The sequence below is a fragment of the Rattus norvegicus genome, chromosome 5 (genome assembly GCF_036323735.1).
Source record: "Rattus norvegicus strain BN/NHsdMcwi chromosome 5, GRCr8, whole genome shotgun sequence".
In the NCBI taxonomy this organism is placed as follows: Eukaryota; Metazoa; Chordata; class Mammalia; order Rodentia; family Muridae; genus Rattus; species Rattus norvegicus.
In genome coordinates this window covers 153132898-153149104 of record NC_086023.1, presented here as the reverse complement: position 1 = coordinate 153149104, position 16207 = coordinate 153132898, and the positions used below count along the sequence as shown (strand labels likewise).

Sequence of the window (16207 nt, the reverse complement as noted above, 5' to 3'; positions counted from 1 at the left end):
TGGAACCAGAGCTAGCCGCCTGGCCCTGCCTTGAAAAGGGGAGGAGAGATGGCATGCTCAGACACCTCCCTGGGCCTGAGCCTGGCTCCAGGCAGGCTTTCTGTACTTAGTCTTAATGGACCTGGCCCTTGGGTGTGTCCTGGAGGCCTTGCTCAGGCTGCGGGGGTGACCTGAATCTGGCTCACTGGATGTGTACACAGGCACGTGCGCACTGACCCACCACCCGGAGGAAAGCGGAGGGTTAATGGTGGGAACTCCCCCTGCGTGCACATCCTGAGAACAGAGCAGGAGGATACCAGGTGGGCGTTTGCAGAGAGCTCAGACTGCACTCGGATAGACCCCTTGAGTTAGAAGGGACCGCTTCTCACTCACCGCCTCACCTGTCCCCTGTCAGGAAGCCGAGACAATGCTGCCTCTGCAAGCTTTGTCAACACTTATCCCTACAACCAATGCGCTCTAATCTAATCGCCTGGAGACAAGCGGTAAAGGTCATTCCGCTTAAGGGGCTGAGGAAGATGGCAGGGTTGGTAAAGGGCATGCATGAGGACCCCAGCGTGATCCCTAGGAGCCTTGTGAACCTGTGAGGCATGGTGATATGTGCTATAACCCAACTCTGGAGCATTGGGTCCTGAGACAGATGGGGCGGGTCCCTGAGACTCATGAGGCAGCTCTAGTCTAGATACTCGGTGTCTGCCTCAACCGACAGAGTGAATGGTACCAGAAGAATGACATCTGAGGTTGATTCAGGTCTCCGTGTGCGTGTGTGTGTGTGTGCGCACACACACACACACACACACACACACACACACGACTCCTCCCACTACTTCTGTATGTGTGACCCAAAGAATAGAAAGCAGAGGGTTGAGCAGATTCCCGGTATACGGGTCACTGTCTGGATCTCCCGTATGGAGAAACGCACGCGACTGAACACCAGTCAACCATCAGAAGGGAGGAAGTCCTGATACTTGCTAGTCTGTGGATGAACCTTTGTGGCATCGGCCACTATGAATTCAGTTGAATACAAAAATTCTGGTTCCCTTTGTATGAGAGAGCCACCATTAGTTCTGTAGACATTGAGTAAAATGGTGGTCCCCAGGGTGGAGCTGGCAGGAGATGGGAGCTATTGGTGCAGACGAGTTCCAGCTTTGCCTGGTGTGGTGAAGAAGCCACTAAGCCACGCACTCAGGAGACTGAGGCAGGAGGATCAAGAATCCAGGGCTCGGGGTTGGGGATTTGGCTCAGTGGTAGAGCGCTTGCCTAGCAAACCCAAGGCCCTGGGTTCGGTCCCCAGCTCCAAAAAAAAAAAAAAAAAAAAAAAAGAATCCAGGGCTGACCTGGGCTTACATAGGGCAAATTTATCACAAACAAACAAGAAATTGTTAAAATGGTAAAATTTGTATTAGATTTATTTTACCAAAACAAAAAAAGGTTTTTTTTAAAATATAAAAGTTTCATTTTCATTCCAAACATGTGGCTCCTGGTGTCAGTCTAGAGCAGGGTTTGTAAACTATAGCCTATGGCAGATCCAGCTTGTAACCTGGGGTCCTTTTTATTTTTATGGCATTTGCATAAGAACTCTCTGACTGGGTGACGAACTCGTCTTTAATCCAAGCACTTGGGGGGCAGAGGCAGGAGGATCTCTGAGTTCCAGGCCAAGCTGGTCTAAAGAGAAGGATCCAGGACAGCCAGGGCTACACTGAGAAACCCTGTCTCAAAAGAACAAAAACCAACCAACCAAACAGAAGGACTTTACACTGTTAAATTGTGAAAAACTTCACGCCCTTCGTGAAGGGGAGAAGAAAGAAAAAGGGAAGATGAGGAGGGGAAGGAGGAACATCGAAGAGGGGTAAAGAGGAAAGGTATGAGATCGTATGGAACTACAAAACCCAAAACATTCAGATTTCTGGGGATACAGTTCCATAGACTTGATCAGCAGTGTCTGAGGCCAGGGGTTAAAAATGAAGACATTAATAAACTTTAATAGCCAGCTGAGTGGCATTCATATTCCACTGGTTGGCCACAGCTAACTAACTGCAAGGGAGTCTGGGAAATGTAGTCCACCTATATTTTCGAGAAAGAAAATAAATGAACTTGGTGGTCATCTGCAGGGCCTGCCACAGCATGAGGAGCGCTAATTGTCCCCCCACTGTTTTGACTCCTCCTCTAATGAGAAGCAACAATGGCATGCGTAGGAGAGTGTCCTGCTGACCAAAGGGTTATACGCCATACTTGGCTGTCCTCTCTCTCCAGCTGCATCAGAAACCAAGCCTTAAGTCAAGTAGAGAACAGCCTTCTTCTGTAACAGTTACTGGCTGAGGGCAGGCAGAACACCCCAGACTGAATGGAGGCTTTGTTGGATGTGGGAAGGAACCCCCCCCTCCATACCAATTTTCATCCCCCTCCATCCTGCCCCCACCCCGCTCCCATCTCACTGGCATGGGCCTCGGAAGAGTGGTACCCAGAACTGAAGGCAGCCACTCCAGGCAAGAGGAGGAGGCAGCTTGGGGGTCTCCAGTGTGCCTTGCACAGTGAGGGTGGGGCGAGCCCCGAGAGCCTACAGACTCTGTGGGGTTAAAACAGACCTGACCCAGAGTTCTGCCCAGTCTTTCACTTGCTCAGCCCCATAAAAATCCTCTTCCTGTTTAAACTTTGAGTCACTGTTTCGTGTACTTTCCACCTGAAACGTCTTGGCTGATCTGGTGATGGCTTCTAGCACAACCCTGGCAGTGGCCAGGCACCTCTCAGTCCTGCAGCCTCCCTCCCTGGTAGGCAGAACTGTTGCGGTTCCATATATGGAATCCACATTTGCTCACAACCCCAGAGGTCAGTGTCCTCAGAATCAAAGGTGCTAGGAGCCTCCATCTTGGAGGGATTTTTTATTTCAGTGACTTACAAAGCTTCCCTTTGGAGATTGCTCTTATAATTCTAATTCTCTGAACATTTAAAACAATTCCTGTTTTAGGCTTTTACATGTATGAATATATATTGGTTACATATCTGTCTGTGTACCATGTGCATGAGGTGCCCAATGTAGTCAGAAAGCAAAGGATCCCCAGGGACTAGAGTTAGACTGTGGTAAGCCTCCTCGTGGGTGCTGGGAATTGAACCTGGGCCCTCTAGGAGCGCAGGCCGTGCTCTTAGCCACCAAACCCCACAATCCCTATTTTTAAAATGTGACATTATTCATAGTATCTGATAGGCAAGGAGATTTTGATTTTTTTTTATAAAAAACATTTAAAAAGCAAAGACTAGTCTGAACTGTAACTACCTTTTCCTGTGGCCCCTTGAAGACCTTCTAGCTCAACTCCCCTTCCTTTCTTTCCTCAGTAGACAGAGTCCTTAAAGATGAGGCTGTCACACTAAAGGTGCCATAGAACCAAGAGGCTTCTCGACGAGCCCTAGCCTCTTAAGGGATTGTCTGTGTGGCTGGCACTCTGGCTTGCCTGTGACAGGGTCTGCCAGGTGCATAATTATCCCTGTTCTTATTGGTGGCCCATGGAAAGTGACAGATCTCCTAGGAGTGGGTGGTAAGGATTGGGGAAGTGTGTTCTATCAAGCCAGCGAACCATCTTGTTTAAAAGAGGCCTTTGTTTTTGTTTTTGTTTTTGTTTTTAAAGATTTATTTTATGTACAGCATTCTGCCTGCATATGTGACTGCAGGCCAGGAGAGGGCACCAGATCTCATTACAGATGGTTGTGAGCCACCATGTGGTTGCTGGGAATTGAACTCATGACCTCTGGAAGAGCAGTCAGTGCTCTTAACCACTGAGTCATCTCTCCAGCCCAAAAGAGGCCTTTGTGATTGGTTTCAAATCACCAGTGACCATTCAAATGTGGGGTTGGGAAGATGCTCACAACTGGCTTGGGAAGAGTTGAGACCAGCTAGCTCTGGTGCATCACTGGGTCAAACCAGTGTGCCTTAGTGATGATCAGGACTGTCAATCATATTGGACAGCTGGTGTGTGTGTGGGTACCAGAACAGAGTAGCCTCTTTCTGAACCTCTAAGTCTCTTGATCCAAAGGACCTAAGGCAAATTGTGCCCAGAGGAGGAAGACTTGGGAGGCTACAGACCCCACAGTCCACAGATTGTTGGTACCTCAACTCCCCATGTAGCCCTTTTTAAACATTTTAGGTTATGTTTACATACGTCCTTGGGGAGGGATGCACCTGAGTGCAGTTCCTGTAGAGGACAGAAGAGGGCGTCAGATCCCCAAGTGTTGGAGTCGAAGGCAGTCATAAGCTGCCTCATATGGGTGCTGTGAAAGGAACTCAGGTCCTCTGGAAAAAGCAGTATGTGCAACCTCCACCCCCATCCCCTCACTTTCTTAATGATTGCATTTTTCAAATATTTTATTCCAGTTTAAGGCTCACAAGGAATAGTAGAGATAAGAGGGTTCAATGGACCCTTCCCCAGCTTCCCCTTAGCGACATCCAATGTGACCACAGTCCTTGAAGCCAGCCAAGTTGGCTGCAGTACAATTTCATGAACTCAGAAGCCTTCAGAGTCCAGAGGCTTCTCCTCAGCACGCAGTCTGTGTGCTCAGGGGCACACGCTCCTATGAGAGCTTATCACATATAATCATCACCACAATCAAGATACAGAACTTTTCCATTACCACAAACATCATTCCAGAGCCTCCTCTAACAAAAGTGAAGACGTGAGCAGAAGTCCACACGGTGGCCTACGATTTCTAAGTCGTAGGCTTCCTCTGCAGGCTCCTGGGTCCCTCAGGCTGATGTGAAGGCTCACTAGAGGCAACATGTGTAGGATGCCAAGGGTTATGGTCGACGCTCAGCAAATCTGGCTTCTTTCCCTGACCCTTTTTCATTCTCAAGGGTCGGATGAGGGCATTAATGAATTCTCCCATCAGGCTTCTGGCTTGAGGAGGTTTTTGAGGCTTGCTCCAGGAATAAGAAAACTCCAAGACCCAAGACTGGCATGTAACTATGGCCGTTTTGCTGAAACTAAGATTTGCCCCACGTGCACCAGAGACGGGGCTCAGACAGGTCCTTCCAGCTAACAACGCAGGGCCCACAGGTTGGAAATGACCTCGTATGAGCCCGTTACTTGGGCTAGTAAGTAAGAGTCAAGGAACTGAAGTGAAGGCCTCTAAGCTTTGGACATATTATTGAAAGGCAAAAGGCAGAAGATATTTGAATTGTGTGGCCACTGATGACAGCCATGCACTGACTATGTCCTTCTCTAGGTTACAAATACACGATTTTTCCTTCAGTTCCCTAAGTGGCCTAGGAAGTAGGGACTGTTATCATCCCTGTGTTAGAGGGGCACAAAGAGATCAACATGCTCAGGGCAATAGAGTTACTTTGAGATTTGAATCCAGACTGCCTGGGTTCAGAGTCTCCGTAGCTGAGCTCCTTCCCTGGGTCTGCAGAGAAGTGAGGAACAAAGCTCTCCCTTTGAGCCCCAGAATGGCCACCTAATACCACTTATGCAAACAAGACATCCCGGTGCATGCTGCACGCCCACTAGAAAAAAAGCATCCAAGAAACCGGTTCAGCTATGGCCGCTCCAGTCTGTGAAAACAAGACTGTTTTCTTGTTCCTGCTCATTTATTTAGCACCTATGGCATGCATACCCTGTGCTAGGCCACAGATAAAGAACGGAGAGAAGGAGCGAGCAAGCGTGGTGCCCATCTTCTGGGAGACCACAATCTGTCAGTCGCCCTAACAGTTAAAGGACCACAAACGTGTCTTGAAAATCAGGATCAGCCCAGCAGTGTGCTGAAGCAGGTGTTGGGGATGCTCGCTGCTCAGGCTGTGGTCTAGCAGGTAGTTGGCCTGGAGACTGGATAGCAGAGGCCTGAAGGAAAAGCAAGCAAGCTTGGGAAGAGACCTCAGGGAGAAATGGTGCTGGGGCTGAAGAGTGGAGAGCTTGCCTAGTGCGCACCAGGCCCTGGTCAGGAAGCCCCAGTGAATGGGGCTTCTAAAGGAACCTCGAAAAGATCCAGAGCTGTGTGAAAGCAGCGAATGCCTTTGAAGGGCGCTCATACCATAGGAGGCACAATGTGCGTGCAAGGGACACGTCCCAGTTTTAGAACTTTCCAAAGGGCCGAACAATGACATACGCCCTTGGAGCTCAGGGATCTTCCCACGCCGGAGGACAACAGCAAATGTGTACTTCCGGGAGATGCAAAAGGCCGGCCGGGGCCGGGGCAGGGGCAGGGGCAGGGGCAGGGGCGAGGGCGGGGGCAGGGACGGAGGGCAGGGGGTGTCTGCCAAATACTTCTGGGAACTACTTTTATCCCTATACCCTTTTTCCGGTCTCTTCTCACAACCCCGCTGAATTCTGATGGAGTCTGCTGCTGACCCCCACCACCAGAAAACTACCCACAAACTCTTGAAAACTTTGCCTACCCTTTTGGGGAGAATACATGAACTTCCAGTACTACATTAAGAAACCGTGACCGGAAAAGGCAATGGTGCCAATGGGTGACTTGCAGACAACACCCTAGGCCAGATCAGTTTCCTGTTAGGATGAAAACACCCTAGAGCCTAGAACCCAGCGAATGAGATGGGCCCCACATATATCCACTCTTCAAATAGGGGTGGGGAGCCACCCTTGTACCACCTGGTACTCAATTTTGGGAACACAGAGGTGAATCAGACACAGATCTGGTCCTGGAAGATCCCAGTCTAGGATAAGTACGGTAAGGTTGGGATGAGATGTGATTGCCAATGGCAGAGCAATTTTCTTCTTGCTGGCATTCTTCAAGGACGAGTAGACGGCGATGCTCAAAAGTAGAAGGGGCACACCGGAACCGGACATCGAGGAAAGTTGCCAAGAGAGTATAGGCGCTTGCTCCAGAGATCCCTAGGGGAGAGAGTTGGAGTTGAGAAACACTTGAGGATTCAGTGGCTGAAAACCTTTATGTTGTGGTGGTGAACTGGCTACTCCTAGTGACAGAGGACACATGATCCGCCTCTCTTTCTGAACTGCTAAAGGGATGGATGGGTCTATCTCGTGCAGAGAGGGTCAGCCCAGGCCAGAGCCAGCAGACAGGGCAGGAACACAGTACTGGCAGCATTACCCCAGCAGAAATCTGGGTAAGAAAGAAGTGATGCCTCAGGATTCGGGTACCAGAAAACCGAATTAAGGCTTTGAAAGCCCGGGTGGGTTTATCTGCTCCATCCGCTCTCTTAACGATTCTGAGTGACAAGCAGGTCGCTCAAGGAAATGAGAGTGTCGCTCCAGGTGTGTCCTTGGGGAGTCTAGAACTCACCCTGGGTTGACCTGAGGGTCTGATCACTGGAGAAGGAATCATAACCTCCCTTGCTAGACACAGAGCTCTGAGCCACTTTCAGGAGCCCCGTGAAAAGCTTAGAGCTACCGCACGAAGCAGGTTGCTGAAGCCCTGGAGCTTGGAAATGTAAGAACAAGAATGGGCATTCGCGACAATGTGGACTCACTCTGAGCTCTGTGCTCCTGACCATGATGTCCCCCTTCGCCCACTGAGAAAGCTCTTGGGAGGATCGTGTACTTCAAGTCTCGATGGTAGTCACGGGGTGGCCCTACCTGCTCCAGGGCAGAACACTATCTACTTTGTTCATACCTCACAGCGGTCCTTTTCTCCCTTAAAGTGTGTTCTGTATCCCCATGACCTTGACATTCCTCTGATGCTGCGATCATAGGAGCCATTCTTAAATCCCATCTAGGCTTCCAGCCATTCCTCCTGCCTTGCTTCAGCGGTTGGTCACGCTGCCGGACACGTGATTTCTGTACCAGGACTATGGATGGCACCATGCTGGCCACGGCCCCCTAAGCATGGGTGTGAGGGAGGAGCCGAGTCAACTTGCGAGTCGAATGACCCTGAAGAAGTGGGACTTAAGCGAGAGAGTCCGGTCAAACCGTTAACTCCCCCAACCCTGAAAGAAAACGGTCTCTTTCAGACTGGCAGGTGGGCTGTTTCCAAGGAGACCCATGGTGCTGCTTCAGCTGATTGGCTTAAAGTGTTAAAGGGAGGCGGGTCTGTGTGGGCTCTGCCCAATAGGAGAGCTCGCTACTGGGCCATGTGGTCACAGGAGGTCCAATCAGAGCTTTGCAAGAACTGGGGGTGGGGGCAGCAAAATTGTGTTGGAAGTTTCCAGAAATGGTGCTTCTGGCCTTTGGTCTTTGTGAGTGTTGGAGGGGACAGCATCTGGCCACCCTCACACCCAGCCAGACTCTTGAGGCCCCTAGTGGATTGTCGTTGGACTAGAAGCACTCCCCGACTCCAATCACCTTCTACCCCAGAAAAGATACCAAGTCCCGCCTCTCTTCTGTTTCTTAAGCTTTCTGTCTCGCACAACCTACCAAGGACTGGTGCTGGCAGGACCACAGGCTTCATCTCCTAGGCCCAGGGGGTGAAGTGGCTTCCTCAGACACACAAGCACGAATACCCTAGCTCAGATTTGAGCTTGGGTTTGTGTTCCAAGGGGAGCCGGAGGAAGGGAGATTGGAAATTCAAAGGCCAGCCTGAGCTACATACCAAGACCCTGTTTCAAACACCAGAAAAATCTAACTGAGCCTCACATTCGGGTCTGGTGTGGCTGGCTATTTCACACATGTTCTCTTGGTCCACTGCAAGCCTAGAACCATAGGATAGACATATCTTCTTAACACGGTAGGCCATGATATATGTACGGGCTGATGATGAAAGACCCTCAGATTGAGGAGACTCTCACTCCAGTCCTGAGGACACCCACCACCCCACGAACACACGGGACTCACTCTTGATGTAAAAACAAGAGGTTTACTTGGGATACCAGTGCACTGGGGCTCGACACGGTCCTCACGCAGGAGGGATGTGAAAAGCCCGGAACAGCAGGAACACACAGTCTGTATAGTCCCCACAAGGTCACACAGCTTCATTAGCTCAGCTATTTCGGTGCCAAGGATACCTGACCAGGCAGATGTTTCTCGTCCTGGAGTTCCTGGGACAAAGCCGCAACCATATCAGCGCAGCTATTCCAGTACCAAGGATGTCTGACTTGACAAATGTTTTCCCGTCCTGGGGTCCCCAGGACAAGGCCACAGCGATATCATCTGTTCTTGTGCCTGGGTTGCTTCTTGGAGAGTGGGTGGGAACGTGCTTTCTGTACTTTCTAGTCTAACGTCTAGGGGCTAAGCAGAGGGAGGGAAGGAGGGAGAGAGGGAGGGAGGGAGGGAGGGGAAATTAGGAAGTAAGTTAGGAAGGAAGGAAGGAGGTAAGGAAGGAGAAAGGGAAGGAAGGAAGGAGAGAGGGAGGGAGGGGAGGAAGGAAGTCATTTAGGAAGGACAGAAGGAAGGAGATAGGAAGGGAAAGAGAAAGGAAGGGAAGACAGGGAGAGAGGGAGGGAGGGAGGGGAAATTAGGAAGTAAGTTAGGAAGGAAGGAAGGAGGTAAGGAAGGAGAAAGGGAAGGAAGGAAGGAGAGAGGGAGGGAGGGGAGGAAGGAAGTCATTTAGGAAGGACAGAAGGAAGGAGATAGGAAGGGAAAGAGAAAGGAAGGGAAGACAGGGAGAGAGGGAGGGAGGGAGGGAGGGGAAATTAGGAAGTAAGTTAGGAAGGAAGGAAGGAGGTAAGGAAGGAGAAAGGGAAGGAAGGAAGGAGAGAGGGAGGGAGGGGAGGAAGGAAGTCATTTAGGAAGGACAGAAGGAAGGAGATAGGAAGGGAAAGAGAAAGGAAGGGAAGACAGGGAGAGAGGGAGGGGAAAAAAGGAGGGAAGTTAGGAAGAACGGAAGGAAGGAGATAGGGAGGGAAGGAAAAGGGGAAGGAAGGGAGGGAGGGGTTTGACAGCTTGAAAAACTGAGCTGAAAGAGGGATGGGTATTCCGAAGTAACCTGACTCTGGATCCCACACTTCCCTCCAGATCGGGGACTCACTTCGATAAGCTCATCTCACAAGTCTGCTCTTGCACGAGGGTGAATGAAATCAGTTGGCATCCAGCTCACTTCTTCACGGCAATAGACCGCCATGTCCTTCTGCACCTTTCTGCATCCGTATCCTCCCTGAGGGCTTCCCCCGTGCATTCTACATTCTATTCCATCTCAGTAGCAAGGCCCCTGTGGTCCCAACTGAGGCCCCGCTAACTCGTCGGCTGCTGAAGCCTCTGCAGCCATCCCCCCCGCTGCCCACAGACATCCTGGGAATGAGGCACAGTCGTTTCTCTGGACAGATGTGGCAACTGAGGGTCAGGTCGTTGAAGTAATTAAAGTCCCCCAGTGAGACAGAAGCGGCATCAGGCCCTACCCCTGCCTATCCGATTCAGAAGTACACGTGGTGGGTCACTGTGTCAGCCCGCTTCTAAGAGCAATTATTAGTAATCACGAGGAGCGGGCGAGACATTGCACAGCTGAGTCAGCCAGCAGCCAGACCTACGCTTGTGAATCGGTCACCTCTCCTGTTGTCTGACATCCTCCCCTGGCATCTGGGAAAGGGCTTTCTCTAGCCAGACTCCCCTGCCTCTGTGCCCTAGAGTCGGGCTGCCCTCCTGTGCCAAGATTCACTTCCTCTCTTCTGACCTGTCTTCTTGCACCCTGGGCAAGGAGAGGCAGAAAGACTTGGTCCTGGCTGAGTCTGCTGCAGGGACTCTGGTCACTTTGTCAGCTGATAGAGACAGCGAGTGGGTGGCTCAGAAAGCCCATGGGACACAGCCCTTGTTATGAAACCACCATTGGTTCCAGAAGGGAAAATTCCTTTACTGCCCACCTTGGGAGGGATGGGCTGCCTGAGGGCTGTCCGCCTTCACAGGAATGGAGAAGACCGGGGACAGGAATCGGGTGTGGCAAGGGGCCATAAAATTTTCCAGTCTCTTCCCCTCTGCGGTTCTGTTCTATGTCTGTAATCGATCATCTGGTGTGCTGGAGCTTCGGGCGTGATTTCGGATGTTTGACCCCATTGTTGAGCCTCACAGCGGTACTCTGCCGGTAGGTGTGGATGGGAGGCAGCTTGGCCCGGTGACAGGCCAGGGTTGTAAGACAAGCCAGGGTTGTAAAGTCATCAGATCTGGCTTCAGATCCCAGCCTTCGACGCTGGGAAACTGACTCAACCTCCCTGGATCTGGGCTCCCTCCATCTAAGAACCCTAGCAGTAAATACCTTGGGGTTAGCTCGATCCTTTGTATGTAGCCTTTTGGCTGACGGATACAGATCTGAGCCGGAGTCACTTAGATCGGCCAGCCTGACCCTTAGTTCACCTACCTCATGGACAGCGGACTTAGGAGCGAATTCTATTCCAGCCGACCCAAGCAGGATGAGAGGAGTGCTCTGGGATAGCCTCAGCCTACTCTTGCAACAGGGAGAGGGGGTGGCTATGAAGCTGGGGACCAGGCCTGTTCTCACAGAGGCTGCTGGAGCAGGATGGCGGGGCAGAAAGCAGGAAGGCTCTGATAGACCTTTGCAGCCTTGTCAGCTCCTTGCCTTGGTCTCCGCCCTGAGAGTCCCCTACTCTTATGGTAACTTTCCAGTGTCTTGCTAGTTTCCCAAGATGAGCGTGCCACACCTCAAATAAGCTGTTTGTCTCCATGACACAAGGCTCTTGGTTCACCCAGGGGATGAATATTCATGAAACCTCTATAAGGCTTCCCAAGGCTGGAGGGTGGAGGAGAGACACAAAAAGATCTGAGCCCTCAAGGATCTTCCAAGAACAGCACCAGATGGATGTGCTCGGGTCCCTCCGCCTGCTCTCAGTTCCTACCCACAAAGGTTCTCTTTAAACCAAGCCAGTTCCTCCTTTTAACGCTGCATGCAGTGGGTGGAGTCTGACCTCTTTAAGTCCCTAAGGGCTGTTTGGCTGGGTGGGTTCAGAGACAGCCAAACAAATGTTCTTAACCATTCCTGTGAGAGGAGGGAATGACTCACAGGTTGCACTGGGCGGATCAGCTGGCTCCTCGTCTGTAGTCTAATCAATCCTGGGTAGCAGGGAATTAACCAGGGCAGCCTTCCATGTCCCCGGCTCTTAGGCACTGGAGGACGCAGAAGTCAGTGGCTTCTGGAAGGACAGGCTGACAGACAACAGCATGGCTTACACCTCATCTGCATTCTGTCTTGAGCTCAGAATCTCATGTGGCTTCCCCCTCCTCCAGATACGCATTTGAGAACCATTGCTGCCCACAGCTCTTGGGTTCCCTTTCTTTGGGGCTCACTTTCTTTGTTTATTTCCGTCAAAAGAAGCATCTCGCCAATTATTAAAAGTGTAATCTAAACCATATAAAGTGTAATTTAAAGCCCTTGGAAACAGCAAGTGTGGAAAGGAATTTGAAAACCACACATAAACCTATTGCCTGAAGACAACCTCGAGGACATTTTATTTGGATCTGATTTTTGTCCGCCTTTCATCTCTTGAGTCCTTTCTCAAAACAGTGCTAAGTGAAACAAATAGGCCAGCTCCATAGAGACCAGAGCTTCACAGCCCCTCGTCCATGAGGCTGGAGGAGCACCCAGGAGGGGAGAGAGCAAGTCCATTCGACGCTGACAGACCGGAGGGAAGGAAGGTGGTGAGCTGTCTCGGTGGGAGCAGAGTTTTCAGAATGAGTGATGCCCATGGCTTCCTTAACTGACCATCTTCCCGTCTCCCACCATCCTGCGTATTCTCCTCCACCCTCTCCTCAGAGCCCAACCTGCTAGACCCAATGTCTTAGTCCATATTCTGTTGTCAATAACACAATAGTATTGACTAGATGAGCTTTTGAGACTGGATCTCACAATGTAGTCCTGGGTGTCCTGGAACTCACTGTGTAGACCAGGCTGGCCTCAAACTCAAGAGATCCGCCTTTCCTTGCCTCCCAAGTGCTGAAATGAAAGGTGTGCCCAACCAACCCACGTGGGAAAGTTATTAAAAAGAGGCTTAACTTGGCTTCTAGTTCTGGTGCAAAGCCGTGGGTCCATATCTAGGGACGGCTTCCCCGAAAATACCCAGTAAAGTCCCCAGGTGGCCCAGGGTATCAGATGTCAACAGGCAGTGTCTGGGAGACCTTGGCTGTGGAGAGATCGTTCTCTAGATAAACCATTAATCCATTAGACTATTGATTCGTTGGTTCATTAATGGCCTGAGTGGATGCTAATGAGTCTTAATCACCTTTGAAAGCTCCTGCTTAGTCCCACCTCTTAGTAACTCATGGTGAAGCCTGTATTTCAACATGGACCTCTGAGGAGAAAGATTATACTGAACCCATGACACCAGATCTCCATTTTAGTCCCAGGGGTTTTGTAGTGTGGTGATCTCGCTCAGGTCTCCAAGATGCCACAGCGCCTTGGCTCTTCAAGGAGCCTTCGTGGGTCTTCCCTGCTTTAGAGAAATACGAGGTGCAGGTCAATGGCTGGTGATCACACATCCCAGAGACCTGCCAGCTCTCAAACCTCCACCGTCTGTCCTCTACTCACGCCACCAACCTTTCCTTCAGGAAAAGCATGACGAGTTGTCACAAGTGGCCCTGGATTCAAGTACCAGCCCCTCTGAGGACATAAAATATAGCTAAATGTCCCACACCGTTTGGGTGTTCTCAGCTGCCAAGCAGGATGATGGGTTGTGCTTCCCTTGGCTAATATTTATGTGTGCAGATGTGTCTGTGTGGATGTATATATATATATTGTGTGTGTGTGTGTGTGTATGTGTGTGTGTGTGTAGTACCCACAGAGGCCAGAAGAGGGTGTCTGTGTGTGTGTATAGTACCCACAGAGGCCAGAAGAGGGTGTCTGTGTGTGTGTATAGTACCCACAGAGGCCAGAAGAGGGTGTCTGTGTGTGTGTGTGTGTGTGTGTGTGTGTGTGTGTGTGTGTGTAGTACCCACAGAGGCCAGAAGAGGGTGTCAGATGCTCCGTGGCTAGAGTTTCAAGTAGTTGTGAGCTGCCCCAGTGTGGGTGCTGGGAACCAAACTGGTCCTCTACAAAAGCACCTAATGCTCTTAGCCTCTGAGTGGTCTTTCCGGCCTACTGTGGGACACTGAAACAGATCATTTAGAGCTAGAGTTCTGACTACTTCTTAGTGTGATATGAATGCTAGAGGCTGTTGAAGGCAACACAAAGTAGGGGTTGTTATTTCTTCACTATCATGATTTACCTCTCTTTAGAAGACTTAGCCCTTCTGAGGTGCTGCCATATTGATTTCCCGCCAGTGTGGTGAGAATTACCCCCTTTAGCGGCCCAACACAATGCTAAGACCTTAGAGTTTATGGAGCACTCGGAGACCCTGAGCTTCCTCAGCACAGCAGACAGAACCCAAGACCAACTCTCTTACAGTTCAGGGGTCAGAAATCCAAAATATATTTTGCAGGGCCAATTCCAGCAGTGCCCCTATCCTTCCGAAGACGCAGGAGAGAATCTCTCACTCCCCTTCTCCAGCTTCCAGAGGTGGTCATTGCAGGCCTCCCCCAGTGACCAAGGTGTGGCTTTCCAACCTAATCGTCAGGGAGTCCCTCCTGTACCTCCTCACCTTTGACCTTGCCTCCCTCCCATGATCACAGCTCTCTGACTGATGACCTCTCACCTCAAGGTCTCTGACCTAATTACCCCTGCAAAGTCCCATCCACCTGGTAAGGTTAACACTGCCCCCCCCCCCCCCCCCACTGAGCATCAGGACTGAGAAATCTAGAGGACTATCCAGTCTCTCAGAGCATGCCGGGATCCGTTCGCGTGGCTGTGATAAGATGTATGAGGCTGGGATTACTGAAGAAAATAAATCTATTCCTTACAGGCTGGAGGCTGAGAGGTAGAACCTGGATGTGGTGACGGTCTTCTGTGCAGCCCTGGCTGTCCTGGAACTCACAGAGATCCTCCTGCCCCAACCCTGAGTGCTGGGATTAAAGATGAACACCACCACCTTCCGGTTTGGTGAGGGTCTTCTCATAAAGCAGACAGCATCTGCCATACGGGCAGAAAGAGGGAGAGAAAACCAATCCACCCCTGCCACAACTAACCTAGTTTCACAACAACTACGTTAGTCTGTGACCCAATCACCTTTTATGAGCTCTCAAAACTTTTGCAGTGGGGACCAACTTTCCATTGTATGGTCCGTGGGGAGATACACTGAAGTCCTGGCAACCCCTGTGCCACTTGATTTGGAGTCCACAGTCACGTGGGTAGAGAGGGAGAGAGGGGAAATAGAGCATTGCTGAGCAAACCCCACTGCTAGCTCAGTATTCCCATTTCCCTGGGATAGGCTTCCTCTCCTGCAAGGATAGCCAGGCTTGGAGGAGCCCAGGGCCTGCTCACATGACATATGAACACGGGACAGGGCAGGTTTGCCACTGCAGTAGCAACTGTAGACCACTGACTCTGGAGCGCATGCTCCTTTTGACTCTGGAGCGCATGCTCCTTCTGACACCTGGCGAGGTGTCTCTCTGTTCATTTAAACTCACTCCACCAGGCCTTGAGCAAGAACTGTGCGATAGCTAACAGGGTTTTCTGCCTCACACGTAAATCAGTTCCTTAACTGTATGCAAATCACTTTAAAAAAAAAAAAAACCAAAACCAAAACAAAACTGTAGTTTCTTCGTGTGTGAAATGAGGAGGAAGTCACAGGAAAAAAAAAAGAAAAGAAAAGAAAAGAAAAGAAAAATGAAGGCCATGAGCAAGCACCTCACCCACAGGAAACCCAAACAGCCAGGAAACCAGGGACAGAATGTGTCACCTCCTTAGGAACCAGGGAAATGCAAATTGAGCAGTGGGAACCACGCAGCTTCCTATCTCCAGCAGGGTTCAGCCTTTGGGATGGTGGAAGCTCCTGTTTATCTCTCAGTCCAACCCTCTCTCAGGCTTTCTACATCCAACCCTGCCCCACCGCCCCTCCACCCCTCCACCCTCCACCCCTCAGCGCACACCCCCACCCCTGCACCTCGCTCCCGCCCCACCCTGCTCTCGAACCCCAAGAGCTCCATGAAGTTTGGAAGGAAATACCCGAGAGCCGAGCCGTTTGCATGTTCATTAAATCAACACCTTAGAAACATGGAGCAGTCCTCAGTAGCCAGTCAATCTTGTTCCCAAGGCAACAGTGAGTGCAAGACAGGCACCCTGGCTTCAGCACAACCTTGCCTTCTCTTGCTTATATATATTTCTTGGTTTTTATTTTTTATAATTTTTTAAAAGATTTATTTATTTACTCTATATAGGTACACTGTAGCTGTCTTCAGATACACTAGAAGAGGGCATCGGATCCCATTACAGATGGCTGTGAGCCACCATGTGGTTGCTGGGAGTTGAACTCAGGACCTCTGGAAGAGCAGTCAGTGCTCTT

General features: G+C 50.6%; 2 long non-coding RNA genes across 2 annotated transcripts; one reads left to right on the top strand and one right to left on the bottom strand.

Moving 5' to 3' along the window:
- Positions 1–4333: 4333 nt before the first annotated feature.
- On the bottom strand, positions 4334–7835 carry 1700029M20Rikl (RIKEN cDNA 1700029M20 gene like). Its single transcript, NR_185228.1, has 2 exons — positions 7573–7835; positions 4334–6833 (listed from the first exon to the last, which is right to left on the bottom strand). It is a non-coding gene; the product is annotated as an RIKEN cDNA 1700029M20 gene like (long non-coding RNA).
- A 220-nt stretch (positions 7836–8055) lies between these two features.
- LOC134479040 (uncharacterized) lies at positions 8056–10794 on the top strand. Its single transcript, XR_010051996.1, has 2 exons — positions 8056–9079; positions 9849–10794. It is a non-coding gene; the product is annotated as an uncharacterized LOC134479040 (long non-coding RNA).
- Positions 10795–16207: the final 5413 nt, after the last annotated feature.